Source organism: Papilio polytes, unplaced genomic scaffold (assembly GCF_000836215.1).
Source record: "Papilio polytes unplaced genomic scaffold, Ppol_1.0 DF824303.1, whole genome shotgun sequence".
NCBI lineage: Eukaryota > Metazoa > Arthropoda > Insecta > Lepidoptera > Papilionidae > Papilio > Papilio polytes.
Window position 1 is genome coordinate 205167 of NW_013524901.1, and position 18071 is coordinate 223237.

Below are 18071 nucleotides of genomic sequence, written 5' to 3' on the forward strand. Positions count from 1 at the left end.
GATATTGAAGCTCTCTTTTGCCGAAAGATTTGTTAAATCTGTTCAGTATTTTTGAAGATTATTCTAAACAAACAAATCTATATCATTTTATAAAATACAAATAGTAAGTTCGAAAAAGAATACAGTAGTAGATATAATTTCACGAAGCAATCCCTTAAAGGAGTTTTTCAATACCCCGAAGTATTCATTTGACTGATCTCACAAAATAATTTGCAGACACTCTCTGACTTTCCTTACCAACTGGGAAATTAAATTAAACTTCCAGTTACTTTTTTATTCCAGATAAAAAAACTTAATCATAATGAAAAACTTCTACCAGACATCTTTGAACTCTTTTTACTAAATATTGCAAGAAATGACACTATCGCAACTGGACGTTTCCATTGCAATACATTGCGACGAAACATGTTTCTATCAGCTCTTTCAACGTCTAACGACTATTCTTACAAAGTAAGTTTACATAAAGCTCTTTTACAGTATACCAACTTATAACTTTAATGTATTATTGATATCAAATTAACATTACAATACGTTTTTATAAGAATGTTGCTTTACGCAAGAAGGTAATTTATTTCACTTCCAAAAGGTCGTTTAAACTTTCATAGCAAGTGTCACAAACACGGGGCGTTTCTCCGAATAGTGCGGGGCTAAGCCTGAGACATGATATATCGTTGGCTATCCAACACTTCACTTGTTTTTATACCACTTATATGTCTATTTACATCTTAACATTAATCTTAACGTAGGAGAAAGGTATCTCACGCGTACAAAATAAACATAGTTCTCTTGTATGTTGACATTTAAAATGTGTGGGTGTACACGTTAAGCTGTAACTTCATAATTATACAAGTTGTGATAGCAATGCTTATCTACTTTGTTATTAAATATGCTTAACTTGTATTAGTATAAACTATTTTAGGAGAGAACGGTATATTGTGTGGGTTTTACTCACTTACTTAAACCTTAAAAAAGTTAGACAATGTTTAGTTAAACACGTGTTTTAACCCTGATCGCTGAATTAACGTTAATGTGGTTATACGTTGCAACATCAATATGACTAGTTGTTGCTCGCGACTTCAACTGTGTGAAATTAAAAAAAAAATTAATAATGCTGTTACTCAGTGATAACGTAGCGTTTTAATGGTGCAAGCATTTTTTAAATCGGTTAAGTAGTTTTTGAGTTATTACAATACATACAAAAACCAAAAAATACAAAACTTTCCACTTTACAATAGTTATTACAGATTTTAGTAAGGCCATTTCATTTTACTTTGTCCAAGTTTGCTTCTATAATAAAAATAAATTAATTATATGAGGCTTTTATTGAACCGAATGCAGACTTGAGATATTTTAGCAAAGCCACACTAATTACAGGCGCATTGCAGTCCCAAGTAAGGATTCTATCTGCAGTTAATATTCTGAACTCAAAAAGGACTAGTAACAATATTCCATTGAAAATGTAAATTCCTCGTTGGTTTAAAATAAAGGAGATAGTAAAGTTAACTATAAATCGAGGACCATCTTTACAGTAGCAGTTAAAATTAAAGTTTAATGCAGTAGACAATAAGTTGCTTATTGCTTGTGTGTAGCAAATATAAACAGACCGTCTAGTGTCAAGCATAAATTATCTAAAGTTCAAACGAAAGCGAGATAAAGTACAAAAAATAACATATTATAATACTAAATCACAAAGAACAATAACCGTTATTTAATGCTGATATTGAAGTTAACTGTGAAGTGGTTTTTATTCACTTGTATAGTTTTAAACTGAATATCAGTAATGTTACATAATCTAAATAAAATTTATTGATTTTTTTATTTCCTACTTTAAAAGTTCATACTCTAGCAATGTTTATATTACACTCTGTTTAAATTTGCGATGCGATGTTCGTCAAACATTCACTCACGTTAAATACAATATTTTTTAAACTTGTAGGACAATTTACAGTTTTTTTGTATAAAAAAGGCCATTTAAATGAAACTCCTAGTGGTTTTTTGTCCGAACTAACTGTGTTTTTTATCACTTGTTGACAAAGCTAACATTTGTCAGGTAATTTAAGAATATTTGTGATAATTAAACGATTCATTTTGTTGTATTATTTATTTGTAGTTTTTGTTTCGTTGCAGGTCTGTGTGAGATGAGCGTCTGTTACCGAGTTCGTTTTCATAATTAGGGAAGAAAACTAATTTAGCCGCTTAATGAACCTTCCAACAAGTGCTCTCGCTAACAAATTTTTATATTTTTGCCGGTGAAGGATACTTGTAAAAATTTAATACACAGACGAAAGGTTAATTAAGAAAGAAACTTTTTAAAATATTGTTTCAAGGTATGAGAACAAACATAATTTTTTTTGATTTCACACATTAACTTTTCGTAATGTTACTTTCTGTAATATACGTTCGAGCCCATTTTTTTTCGAATAAGAAACTAGTGCATCATACAGTTCAAAATGGCGACTCCTTTCAAACGCAAGTTCTGCAAAATTAAGGCATGGTCAAATCACTTGGGGATCGAGTGAATATTTGTCCCAGCATTGTTAACAATAGAGCATTTGCGGCGTGTCCCCGGGGCGCGCCTGAGGCTGGACCATTGAAATGCACAGCGGCCCCTGCCGGCTGCCCCCGGCCGCTGCCGCGGAGTTTGGCAGCCAGACTACACGCAATTGAAAACAGATGAAGGCTTGAATGTTTGCCGGTAAACTTTCCAACTATATTTGAAGCTATTGAAGATTTGTCCAATAAATATACATAAATAAAGATTTGACAACTAAGAAATCGATGATCATATTATCAATAATCTATACTAATGTTATAAAATAAAAGATTTGATCGTTTGTTTGTTTGAGAGAATTTGAAAGAATCTTTCGCCATTAGGAAACAACACTGTCTCTGCGTGATATAGACTGTGTTTATTACTAGATTTTATTAATACTGCGCTGACGAAAACGCGAGCGATAGCTATTTCTTAATATTTGTAAATGTTCAGCTTAAGTCTGCATTTTCTACCTGAATTTTAAACACTTATCTTTAGTTAAATAAACGGTTTAAAATACTCGGTAACTGTAACTCATACATACTTTAATGGATTCGTTCAGAAATACCTTTACTTACTACGTTGAATTGCAAAGAAAAATCTATCCCAAGTCTGAGAGAAAAGCTTATCTTCTTTAACCGTGCATTACACTGAAAGACTTTATAAGATAGAGTCATATAAGCTTATATGGTAGCCTGTTACCATAACAATGCTTAGGTTTGTTGTTTACGATACGACAGAAGTCGTAGTGTCGGTACGGCAAGCGCTGTAATGCTAGTTTCACACGAGGGCACAACAGTAGCCAGTGCTTTATTGATTGGTTGAACGCACCTATACTGTCAAAACGTTGAGTGCACTGGCATACTGTTCTGCCCACGTGTGAAACTAGCTTAATGGTGCAACTCGGCCCTATAGCCGCTGTAAGGATGATAGCGTTATTTGTGCCGCGGAACTTTTCTAGCGTTATTGCGGAGAGTTTACAGATTATCTCCTAATAAAGAGTTTTCTAGGAGAAATAACCTTATTCAATACTGTTTAACTTTTAAACAATATATAATATCATAAATAAATTCACTAATTACTGTCACGTTTGACACTCGTGTTTTTGAGAAATGAAATATTAAATAGAAAACATTTAACTAATTTTATAATTCAGAAAGTTTAAATGGATGTCTAGAACGGCTCAACGAATCTTGCTAAAATTTACCACAAATACAGAACACAGTGTGAAAGAACACAAAGCCTATGTTATTTTTTAATTGCGCGCGGACTTAGTCTCGGTCATAGACTATAAATGTTTATTTTAAAGAAATTAAAGTGCTATTTTGCAACGCTTCTCATTTCTTGAGAATGCATAATCCATTATCCGCGTAGGTGTTGTCAAAGCGACTTAGTAGACAAATAAAAACATTCTTTGCACTACACTTTGCTCAAGATTAAATAAAATGCACTGAAATAAAATGTGTACGTGTACTAAGCTGTGATACGCTTATGAATATATCATTTTTAGAAGCTATATAATATTAAAAACGTAGTCCGAATAAAATGTATCTTCTACATTTGAATTAGAAATGTATTTATCGCTATGTTTTTACTATGTGATTGATTTTCATATAGTTTCATTTGCAGATATTAATGTAAACATTTCAACCTACAAGTATAATCGTTTCGTGTTAAAATATCTGCAAAATGTTCAGTCTCGATTTATTCAAAATAAATAAACTTTGAGTGGCGACGTTAAAAGTTAAATTAGAATTGAGATTGAAGATTTTAATGATGCTGAAAATGTTCTTTAACTTTTTTTAATGTCTGTTTACGTTTTTTTGCTGAATTTTTTCGTAAAGCTTTTAACACTTTTGGTGATAATGTAAAGCCTTTTAAATAAGGGCTTTTCGAGCTTTATTGACTTAGAAAATTAATTGACTAAATAATTTAAATTTAACTGAAAAGTTGATATTTATTAGAATTTAAACATGGAAATGTAAATTTTCAGCTTAAAATGTGTGCGTTATATTGAAATTTACAAAAAAATAATAATGCAGGCAAAACTACAGCATAAAACCGAGTAAAATAATCTTCCTTGTTGAGCTTATAGAGAAAGAAAAGCTTAGAATAGTTAATGCATACTGAATTATTAAGAGAGGAGAGTTAAAAGGTTTTTATTTAAACATGTTGAATCTAGATGATATTTATAATATAACTAAATAATATGTATCACAAATATGTATTAAAATTATAATTCTGAGCTACTATAAACATTTTCGTATGCTTTATTTAACAAAATCTATAACAGGTAGTCCTAAAGCAATTATGTTCCACTCCATTTCAATCTAAGCTGCAGTTTGAGCTTAACCGAAGGCATCAAACCCATACAATATTCATAGTTAATCGCCGGCGGTTTAATCAATCTCAAATAAGACGGCACCTGCCCTGTGCTATTGTACTGCGGCCTCTTGTTACGTCCACGTGAAGGCTGTATCGCCTCTAAACGCTCAGGCGTTGTGTCTAAATATTTACAAATTTTATTATGCTGAAGTACTATGAATATTAGAGAAATTCTTTAGATAAAATTAAGAGCAAAGTATGGGCAATGATCTCTTTTACTAACGTTGCGTATTTTTTATAGCTTATTTTTTTAAGATACATGTACATTCTTCCTTTGTCTTTCGTGTTTTTTTTTATTTCAATAATCGGTACAGTAATTTTTGGGTCATTCGATACATACAAAATTACAAGTCTTTGTAATAATCTTACTTGATATACTTTAAACTTATATTTCGTTACTATCTTTTAATGTATAGTCCCAAGTAGATTTCAATGATCGGATGTTATGCTCAATTTTAATTATTCCATTGGCGTGTCCACAGCTAACAATATGCGATTACAATTATTCCGATTAACTAATATCAAATTAATTAGTGTACCTGTAATTAAAATACGCAATATAGATATATTAAATAGATTAATTAATATCCTGGAACTCCGGACTCGCGGATGACATGAATGTGAGATGCACAGCCGTTTTACAGAGTTGAATTATTAATTGTGTAAGCGATTAGTGTTTAGGGCCACTTGACTCCAATTGCATAACATGTTAATAGTCTGTTGCTATATACCGTGCATTTATTAAGTGGTTATGTATTAATTTATCGATTTTTTACTTAACATTATCCCTTATTAGAATACTATAAAATAAGTTACAAAATGTTTTCCCTTATTAATAAAAGATTGAATTCTTTATTCCATATTAAGCCCAAACTATTCCACAATCAAAATTACTAGGGTTTAAGTGGGGCTATGTTTTATTTTCATCCGTCAACTCAAGTTAAAGGTGAAATGAATGTTTCAAATATAGAAGTCTCTTATCGTGAAAAGTGTTAGAACGTGAAACTTATGACGTGAAGTTTTATGACTGAAGTGAGTCGAAGTGAGTTTTATGTTTATGTTATTCGAGCCTTTAAATTTCATCTTAAAACAGCTTGATACTGACTCTGAGTGCAGTATCATTTAAAATATGCTGCTACTCGTATTATGCCTCGTCATTGTTATTATATATTCTTTAACTCAAGGATTTTCAACTCTTCAACAATATAAAAGCAATCAAATTTAAAGCATATTTAAAAATTAAATAAATATAAAAGTAACACAAATAGGTAAAACTAATCCAGTTTATTTAAATAATTGATAATACATAATTACCCGAACACAAATATAATTTACTATTATAGATAAACGAAAACATTTAAAAAAATATATCCTGTACACAACAGTAACGGACAAAGTGTATTCTTAAAATAAATTATTTAAGCTAATTATTTTAAATTGTTAAAAATAGTTAACATAAAGAAAATATTTAAATACGAATAATAACCATAGAAAACCTCACCTCATTTCGTATATCCCACAATTATAACACACAACCAATATTCAAATATTTGTAATTCAAGAAAAACAGTTCGCATAGACCGTCCCGTCGGCTACGACAACGTAAACTTTATAAAGTTTCCCGTTCTACGGGCTACGAGGCGCTACGAGCGAGTTAGACGCGCGCGGGCCGCGGCCAACCACGACCTACTGAGCGCTGCCTCACCGCCGCTGAGCGCCGCCACCTTCAAAAGCATCCACTACGTTACATGCTAAGATCGAAATTTGATCGCAGTTAGAATGAACGCGCACTAAGACAGCTCGTTGGCTATTTAGCCCGAAAAGAGGGTTGTTCCGCGCATGCGTTGGGTCGTTCAACCCTTGCAGTGGATGCTGCATCGTAGCCCATTAGCCGTTTCGGCGCTGCACAGCACAAGATGTTGACGCATGCTATTAATTTTTACACCAAATATCTGTCCCCTGCCCGCTGCCGGTTTAAACTATACAGGAATACGGATAAAGTTATCCAAAACAAAAAACAGAAACTGTTATCTTAGATTTTCTACATGAATAAGGACAACCCTACTTAAAAAAGTTTGTATACGATTATTCTTTACTTACCAGTCAAGTTTAGCATTTCTATTAAAATATTGTAAGGAATATATAAAAATATAGAAAACTTATGTATAGAAATGCAATACCATTTACGATACACTAGCTGTTCCCGTGCGGCTTCATCCGAGTGAAATTATAAAAAAATTAATTTTATTGCTTACATTTGTCAAATTATCAATAGCAAATGTCAAAATGACATGACATTACAAACCTTGGCAATCTTGCTTCCTTGATGTTGGCGGCAAATTATGGTCTCTTTCCCACATTAGGGTTTTTATCCAAAATATTTACCCCCTTAGTTTAATGGCGTGAAAATACATAGCCTAAAGCGTGACGCAAGTGTAGGGCTTTTTATTAAAAAAAGAACTATTCAAAAATATGATGTAATTGCTGACATCTTAGGCAACAAACAAGTGTGTGTTTTACACTTTATTGTCACAGTATAGATTATACGTTACTTATATTTCTCATTAAACATTTTAAAAATTAAGCTTACATCCGCAGGTTAACTTTAACTTGTTTCTAATTAACATTTAATGTTTGTTAATGTTATATTTTAACTATTTTAAAACAATGCTTTAATGAATACGTGTGAGCGGGGCGCGCAGGTAATTTTAGTGCAGCACAATATAAATGTGTGCATCTGACAGTTAATTAGACACGTTTTGTGTGAAACAACAAAAAACGTGCATTATGAAAACGTAAATATATCGCGTTGAGTTGTGACGAAAAGTTGCGAAATTAATGTGTTTTTATTGTTTTGGGCGCTATTCAAATAAATATCTTGAAGCTTTATTGTATTTTTAGAATTTTCATCTTTATTATACTAAACAAACTGAGGCTAAACTAAAGGATTTCGTTTATTAACTAATCATCACTGAATTTATGTTGTAAACGTCCACGTTAATGGATAAGTCATAGAATTTCCAAGCTACCATATTCCTCATTTAACATTAATTGCCTCCGATTAGCAAATCGTCCAGGTGACATGAGCGCTAAAATGCCGCCAATAACTTGTAATTTATGTTTAGACCGTAGTTTAATATTCAAATATAAATAAAGTACCGCTGTACTAAGTGAGAATATAAAATGTGTTAATTCTTTTGAAAAAAATCTTAATAGATTCTGATTGACGAGCCGAAATTATTATATCAATATTTATTTTGATAACACACTGACGTGTAATATACGAAATATACACACAGTGTGAGAGCAAAAGAAGCGTGAAAAATACAAAATGAAATAGCGGAAAGAAAAATATTTACTGTTCGACATCGACAGCGACATCTTTACGCACATGAAGCAATCAACGTCTGCGCCTGACTTTCATTGACAAATTAGATTGATTCGACACATTACCCCCCGCCCCGCCCCGCAACACCCCGCAACACCCCGCAGCGCTCCGGCCGATTGCGTCTACTCGCGTGTTCCGCCGCCACTTGCATACCGATGTACCAATAATCATCTGACACAAGCCATATTTTGAATAACCAACAACACACGAGAAATTTAATTTAGTAAATTTTAAAATAGTAACTAGACCAAACCGAATATGCTTTCTAGAAGTATACAATGTCAATATATTTTAATTAAAAGAAAATATTTGAATACTAAAGATAATAATAATATGTACGTAACAGCGCAAACTTGTCCAAGAAATACTTGGGAACTAAGCCTTTTTAAATTTACAATCTTAACGAGCTCTTCGCCGGGCGGCAACTTTGGCTATTGGCCAAACCAACCGCATAAATGTAATGGTATTTAAATGTCCTCAGATTATTGGCCACTAGTGTTCTAATGTTACTTTATGATTAATCCTCTTTCGCTTTTTTTGACCGACTTCCCAAAAGAAAAAAGTACTCAATTCGTCTGTACATTTTTTGTAGAGATCTAACTCTTTTTGCAATTGAAATCTTATATAGAGTATTTGTAGTACTAAATTCAAATTATAACTGAAATTAAATCAGAGTATAGTGCCCGCAATATATAATTGTTAAAAGGTCATTACGCCTATTTGCATCGCCACATTTGCTTAGTTTTAGTACCAATTAACGTTAAAATACTGTAATAACATAAACATGTAAAGTACTACTTTATATGTTTTCTAAGTAAATGTCTATTCAATAATTCAAAGGATATAAATATAACCCTGTTTGCGTACTTTAAAAGCTTGTATAACTTTTCTAGTTTTTCGCCTGACGTCCTATTTTGAATGGTCCGCTCGGAGGGTTGACGTGCTCCGTAATAACTCGGGCTATGGATATATTTTACAGGCGACCTTTGCTACTGATAAGCAAGGTTCATCGCACATCCATTCAGAGTGCTCGCTCGATCATGTTACGTACACCTAGAAGAGTTTCCGTGTCATCCCTATCCAGTTTATGATACGTTAGTGACAAGCAAAACGATTCAGTTTACCTTTGGGACACTTTAATACTAAACGTATGTACAAATATAATTTCAACCTTTAAAATCATTTATAATGGGATAAAAGGCACCTGTTTTAATGAATTATAGATTTTGTTACTATTACATAAAGGTTGCGTTTACTTACTGCTCCCAGAATAGTTAAACGGGTCTAATTTAGTGTAGTTTGAGATATCTAAAGTGAGACCCTTAGTGATTAATTAACGACTGTAAGTACAATTACTCTATACTTACAAACTTACATGTTTCTGTACAGAATATAGGCAGGTTTTATTTAGTTATAGTGAGTTCCGTATAAATAGAAAGGATGATCGAAGTGGCCGGTATACAAATGTAAATAAGGATGATAAAGAGGCCGTAGTTACTGTAGCGAGCAGCGGCATTCAGACAGCGCACTCGCCACGGCTCGCCGCTCACCACTCATTTCGATTTCACACACGCATCTATTGAAGCCGACGAGTAATACAAAACTTGAAAAAGAAACGACAGTATTCGAGGAATTTGAACATATGGTCTATTGCAGGACTACATTTTAAGTATAGTATTGTTCAATGTAGCAGATCTATAATTTAGTAAGCCTATAGTTTTTGATAACGTCATTTTGTAGGCAACTGTTTTATGTTCAACAAAATTTATTGCTTGTTTTATCAATGTTATATTGCGTCAGTCAGCGCAGTTGTAATTGAGTAGACAACGTAGCCTTTGTTACGCTCGCTGGTAAATTTTCCTAAGTTAAATTGTGAAATATTGCAAAATGTTATATGAACCTGGGCGCGGATTATTGCGGTAACGAGAAATTTCCAACTGACATTGCAAACGGATGCACGTAGAGAGATCTCGATGCACTTAGTACTGGAAACTACCTTTTGTGCAAAAGAACAACGTTTCAGCTATGTCAGCTATGTTTTTCAAAGGAAATTAACTCTTATGTCTTACTAGTTACATCTTAAAGTTTTGTGCTCACCGCTCAACTTGTTTCTTTTATATATAAGACACAAACGACACAAGAATGTGACAGGGCATTAGGATTTTAATCCTTATAACAAAGGAAATAAAGTATATGTTACATTAATGCCAGTAAAGTTTTAGTCCTTTTATATGTGCTCTTAATAAATGGCATTTGTAGACTAAACTGAGGCATGGCAGACAAGACAGAACTCAATGCAATGTAAGTAAAGAATTCTTGTTATTTTTCAATTATCTCTAATGAAATTTATGGCATTGCTAAGATTAATTACTTTGGAAAAGATGGCCGTGTAGCCTGACGATAGTACACTTAGATTTTAAAGAGAAAGTTTTCACTCAGACAACATTTACTTGAAAAGTGTTCAACTAATAGTTCCAAAGAATGCATCTGCCAAAAGACACTAAACATTTGTGTATTAAAAATGTACGTGTGTACTAATAAATGGCAGTAATTTGTAATGTAATATTTTTCCTTCGATGTTCCTTTGTCAGATAAATTTGTTGAGTGTTCTATTTATAAAATTGGAAACATGTTAATTTTACATATCCTACTTTCAAACCATATCCGCATACAGACTAAAATATTAAGTTTATCAATATGGTAACGACGATCCAATGCTCAGTTCCGTTGCGATGTATCGTGCCCTGCGCCGGTCGCGGGATAAATTCCTAATGTGAAAAGAACAATTTTGTATGAGCAAGTTTGGGTGGCGCTCTGCCGCGAAACGTGACTCGCTATATGTTATTGAGGACGATTTAAATTTCTTTGAATTACTCCGCATTGGCTTTAAAAATTCGAACTTTCATCGTGCGATTGCAGCGAACAACTTTAACACTAATAAAATATAACTATTATTCTAATTATACCCAAAATGCAACTATTAGTTATAGTTTATGGTTTAACTGTTAAAACTGAATTTTCTCTAAAACTTTGTATCAAATATATAATATTGAGTCACGTAAAAAATTAAATAACACTATTCCAAAACATAATTTTAATTCCGTCGAAAGCGCGGCAATATGTCGTCGACTGGAGCATGGCGCGGACATCTGTAATTATTTTTCACTATGCGTGTGATTCGTTATATCGCGTAGATTTAGTTATAGAATTGAACAAAAAATCACTAAAACGGTCGATAATATGGTCAAGTGTTAGAAGAGTTATTTAATGTAATTTTTCACTATGCAATTCCAGAAAAAAAACTCATAGTAGAGTGTGGTTTAACTTTTACCGTTGCTTATATTCCCTTGGAGCATACTTGAGATAACCGTAAGAGATCAAAGGAGTCCCTTGATAACCACTGGCATCAGATAACAGCGCGAGAACGAGATAGAAATATATACCCATCCACAAGTGTTCCAATAATGAAATTGTATGCTGCGGTTTATCGCCAGGAGAGCAGAATTTTATTATTGTTGCCAGAGTATTGAATATGACGTTTACTTAATTTGCATAATTGCATTCATTGTACAAAAATATCAAATACTTTTAAAACTATTCTTATTTTCTCTAAGGGATATTAAAATATTATATATTTTACTAGCTTTCACCTGCGACTCTGCGTGGAATAAAAAAAAAAGTTTTCGCATTTATAACATTAGTTGAAGTATAATAAACAATATAAACAATGGTAGGTAATCCTTTAAAAATGTCAACTAAATACCAAGAAAACTCTTATTCGATAATCCACTTTCGATCAAAACATCAATAACAACTCACGAAATTCATAACAACTCATTAACATACGTCCTCGCAGCGTAGATAAGATTATTAAAGTTTTAAAATTAAACCTCCTTTGTTGATCGCAGTTTTTATGCGGCGTGCTGTAGCGCACTTTGTTAATTAAATGTTCAAAAGCTGTGATTTTGCAAATTTTAGTTAAGGCTCAATAATGCGGGAACTCCAAAAGCCTGACTAGCCAATTATGTCTCCGTAATTGGGTCAATTTTCCGTTCAGGATTGCGCGCTATAACCATAGATAAGCTAATAACTTATTCAACGTAACTTAATGTAAATTTCACGATATTATCTTCGACATTATATATATCTATCGTAAGGATGTACGTATTTTTTTTAAACTTGGTGAGAGCTTTTAGAAATTCATATTGGGTCCAGATTGGGCAAGTTATAGCGCCGTAGCAAACGCATTTGTGATCGTTACACTCACGTTTAATGGACTATTGCATTGAACTACGACAACATTGACTGCTCTGTGCATGTCTGTCCATTCAATGGCCTACATCACAGCCTGCGGTAGAACGTAGCTCTTCGTAGACGATCATTACATAACTACCTATAATTATTTTTGAGCCTAATAAAATGTAGAATATTTTAATGGTCTTTATTGCATCAATATTAAGAAACTACATATTAAAAGAAAGTTGTAAAAGAAACATTTGAGAAGCACATATTAACAGTTAAATAGTCGTTAATGATTTCCCTTTGTTTATTTTAACACTGACATGACTCTGTAACATGTAACATGAGATAAAAATTTAATGAGAACAAAGAAATACATTTCGAATCATAAAAACTCATATACAAATTACAATGTTTATTTTTATTAACATTGATATTAAATTTGATTTGTATGAATAGAAGTCGGTTTCAAAGTAGACATTTTCTTTGGTCTTGATTTAGCTTCGCCACAGATATATTCAATTTAGTCCACGCCACTGATAAGAAAGGTTCGTCGCACATCTATTCAAAGACCTTATCCATCCACTTTCCATTCACTCACTTATTCATTTTAGAAACACATTCTTAAAGGGAAGCTAGGGCTTTAATATCATGATATATGTTTAGAAGGTATCATCATTCAATAAAAGTATCGATATTATTCTATAACTAGCTGTTGCCTTCGACTTTGTCCACGCAATATTAAGACAAAAAAATAGCAACATTATTCCCGTCAATGTCAGCCACCCTTCATTGAAAGTCCGAACGAAATCGGCTCAGCTGTTTCGGAAGCTACCGGGAACAAACGGCTTGCGGACAGACAGACAAACAAAATTTTTTTAAATGTGATTTTCGTTATCAGCAACTAAATCATCTTCCCAAAATCTGAAAATATTCTTTTGATATTACAAACAGACACTTCAATTTTATTACATGTATAGATTACACAAGAAATAAATTTGCCTTTGTTTCCTCGAATCTTCCTGATTTGGGATTAACATATAGACTATAAAATATAAGACTTAAATTTAACGTTAAAAAATGGAATTAAATATGTAAAATGATAATGGCTGAAAAGAACCACAAAAAAATAAAATTAAGTACGGTATTGCGTATTTATAAAACCATTGTTATTCGGAATAGTTAGTAAGTTACATAAAGTACAACAGTGAAATGTTTAGAGCAATGCGGTGAAGAGGAATCCCAACTGATATTGCGGAAGCTGCACGTAGTATGCCCTCGATGCACTTAGCGCTGGGAAATGCTTTTTACACTAAAAATACAGATTTTTATTGCTAAAATAATTTCATAGCTATGAGTTGTCGGATATCGTCATTATGACTACAATATTCAAACGAGATATATTTCAATTTAATTGTTTTAAGTTGAATTATGCTTTACTATGTTTTTCTTCAATTTTAATTTCTAAAGTTTCTGCCGTTTTAACTTAAGTACATATGAGTTCTATACCTGTAAGGTTTTTTTACCAAACAATGAATATTCGATTATTATTACTATACATGTATTTTGTGTCGGCCCAACTAAGCTCTAGGCTTATGCTAAGATATATCATAGTTTACCAATATTTGAATTGCGGGATTCGAATCCTAGACTATGTTATAAGTCCACTATTAGTCATTAGGCAGTTCGAAAATTGTATAAACAAATTGTCACCTATTTAATTCAGTTAAAAGCTTTAGCGAAGCCAAGTGTAAATTGAAAAGAATACGTCACCACCTTTGTCTGGGAGTAGGAGCTATTTGTCAGGCTAAATGGAGAGAGGAGAGATTAACGACGACGGTCAGCAAAATAATCGAGCTATCGGCGTGTTTTGTCAAAGCCATGCTAAGCTCTTTGCAAGCCACATTTTACAATTGCAAAAATATATACTGCTCTAATACCCTTATTTATATTGTAGACGTTATTTTACGACGCTTAAATCTATTTATTATTAATTTCTAAGACGCAATAATAACATAATGCGAACTCAAATCTGTAATGCTGCCCTTTAAACCGACTAGTTTGAGTGAAATAAGAATTTAAGATTTTTATTTTAAAAAACAAGGTCTTTAAAAAATAACGTTTATATCTAATGATCAGTTCCAATCGCAAGCTGTCAATAACGCGAGTTAACTGCCATTTACCTGGATGCAAGACCGACGTAAAACAGACGCGGCAATGATCCACCATTTAATGTTTAAATAACGATAATTACAGTTTGAATTATCTGAATTAACAGCGTGCACTTCGTATTCGACGAGTTTAACCATCAAACATGCCGATTTACTGCCAAAATAAACGTATTATTCATACCGTAGTAAGAATTATGAACGGCTAAAACTACGAATCGCAGTTTGCGGAACTCAATTCCGAATTCGAATTATTTCATTTGTTATTAACGTATTGCTCGCGTTTCTCTGTTAATTACACTTGTGCGCAGTTCACATAAATGAGAAAGAAAACAACTTGACATACCTAAGTAGGCATGTGTGTACATTTTAATACAACAAACTTAAAATTATAGATTTCGTCTTGTACCATAATGGTCTGATTCAATTTGTCAGTTTTTACAATTACGAGTAAATTATTTCCTTGAAATTCGGTAGTATTGTTTACAACTATAGTTAGCATAAGATGTAATCGTAAATCTGCCCTTCTACCTACGGATGGTCGGCACAGTATATGCTGCTCTTCCATACATCTCCATCAGCTGTCATATCTGAATTCACTCCCTTCTTAAGCATTTCCTCTTTCACACAATACATCTATACTTTCTTTGATCTTCCTCTACATTCGTAGCATCCATATTCAATCTTAATACTAATAATTAACATTAGGAATAAAATAAAAATAGAGTACTGTTCTAGTTCCATAACAATCATAACTCGTACTAAAAGTTCTCTGTGAACAAATGTGGGTTTCCTTACCTTTTAAAATAGAAGTTTCCGCTGCATTTACTCACTTCCTCACATTTATCAACTAAAGTATTTTTACACGAAGTATTTTTATAACTAAATGAAAACTTTGCATTTAAAACGTTACTTTAAAATTATCAGCAACTCCATTTAATTACAATAAAACATGACTAAACAGCAAATTTTTAATTTATTTGCTATATAAGTTACGGGATTTAAGTCAGATTTTAAAATTAATAAACGCGTTTAAGCTTTACTGAAAATTTTTAAATTAAAAAGTTCTTCGCTGATATGATGCGTAAATTTTAGTTAGAGCTGGCCATCGACAATGCAGGCAGCTTCAAAAGCCTCGATACACAATTATGCCTCGATAATTACTTCAATTTTCCAATCAGTACACCGTACCGTTATTACGCTTATAAAGTTATTTTAATAACATTTTACAGTTAATCAAAATGATAAAAAACCACAAAACAATATTTTAAAGTCATGTTACGTTGTTTAATTATCATGTAATTTATTTTAAATGGTAACCTTTTATACAAATTTCATATGAATAATTTAAGAGATGAGTTTTTTCGCAACTTCCAAAGAGTATTCAATATGATCTTTGTGCTAGCGTAGAGGTCGCTACTTGAGCTAAACTATAGCACACTCGATTTACTGCATCAAAACGAGCTCTTCTATTCTCCCTCCTGATGATTGCATTTCTCTAACACATAATGATTTAATAGACCCTCGTCGTATACATACCTGTTGTGAAATTTAACGTAAAATGTAGTAAATACAACTGAAAATAATTATTTAAATTAATTCAAGTCAAACAGCTTACAAAAGATGCAATTAAATTAAAAAAAAATTATTCGTGTCAATCATACTATTACAATAGGAAAGTTATTTCAATAAAGTTATATTTAATATTATTTCTACATATAACTGTATCAAATATTCCCATTAAAGCAGTTATTGCACAAATTTTCCGCATTTCGAAGTTTGTTGTAGTGTTTATCTAGAAAATTTTAGTAACAAAGCCAAGTTTCCATTTATACCAACAAAGACGATGCACCGGGGATAAGAAAATTATATTACGGACCTCCCCCGAGCTCAAGCGAACTTCTCAACTAGCAGATTAATTTGTATTTATGAATAAATAAAATCGCAAACCTACATGTATTTATTACCAGTAATTTTTAAAGTTACATAGAGAAATAATAATTTTAACAGATTTTTCCTACGATGCAGATGTAAGACTCAGAATAATGTCCCATATTTCAAACATGTACAGATTAAAAACTGATTTTATTTACTATTTTTGTTGGTATTGGGAATCGAAACATTTTCGTATTTTAACAATACATGTAGTCTTCTCCGGTTTAGCTACGGTGGTTATAACGACACTAAATTATAGAAATATAGAATTTAATGAAAAATAAAATTATAATGTAAATAAAAAAGACTCATATATTTTAATTGCTCAACTCAATGTTAAGAAAAGAAGAATTTTTCACGAAGGAATAATTCTTTACCATTTTAAATTTACTTTCATCTTGTAACTACATTTATACAAAAACGTCTTCTAAAGTCACGTTTCTTTAAATAACCTAAAGTTAACTCAGTTAAAGTACACACAACTGTAGTTGCGATCTCAGTTAAAATTAATTTTTAATTTCTCTCTCTAACAGAGAACTAAGTCAAGTCGGCAATAATTCTTGCATTCGTTCGAGTCACGTATCATTTTTACAACCGCCTCAGCTGCTCGTCGGGCGGGCAATTGGAAAAAAACGCGCCGTTTAATATTTCATCTGCCCCCTTCCCCCACTCCACGTGCCGCAATCGATATATTTTAAATTCCAATCCAAGTCAATACTCACAGCGCCTTTTACAGCACCAATCGAATACTCTGAATATAAAGTGGTTTTGCTTTCACATTCTCAAATCAGAGATTTTAAGAATTACTTTTAAGGTTATTAACATTTGATACTGAACCAAAATTTGTATTGTAAAATTAATACATCGAGTCGTAACAGCAATTTTATTAAACAACGTTAACAGTTTCAGGATTGTAAAGTTCGTATTCAGCGCAATTTTATTTCACCGAGAGGAGATAAATATTATGAGAAACTAGTTTGAAAAAGTTGATTTCGGATTCAAATATTGACTTTTTGATTATAAAGTTGTGTTCAGTTAATTTTGTTACATAAAAAATTCTTTTCTCATTAAAAATCAGTACTGATGGGTACTGATATGACCTATTTCATGACATTTAAACTAAACGTATAACAAAAAAAAATTGTAATAACTGATGTTAATTCGACTGAAGGCCTCATTTTATAAGCATCATTGACAATCTCAGGACCCAATTGAAAGGAATCATTACTAATTTAAATGTACTAAGTGTTATTTGTAAAATATATACTGGATGTGATCAGAATTAAGCCGTATTAATGAAAATAACTCATAGCCAGGTAATCCCTGCGGGCCGGCGGGCGTAGCGCCACGTAGCAGCGGAGCGGGGCGTAGCTCGGCATATTGTAGCATTACTTAAACCGCAACAACGGATTTTATTGAATAA

At 32.3% G+C, this 18071-nt stretch overlaps 1 protein-coding gene across 2 annotated transcripts in view; it reads right to left on the reverse strand.

The window, feature by feature from the left end:
• LOC106101091 (lachesin-like) overlaps window positions 1-6592 on the reverse strand; it is a 33744-nt gene extending 27152 nt beyond the window's left edge. For both annotated transcript variants that reach the window (XM_013280214.1, XM_013280205.1), the window contains exon 1: window positions 6420-6592. The gene's annotated coding sequence lies outside the window, so the exon portion shown is untranslated. The remainder of the gene's footprint in view (window positions 1-6419) is intronic.
• Window positions 6593-18071: the final 11479 nt, after the last annotated feature.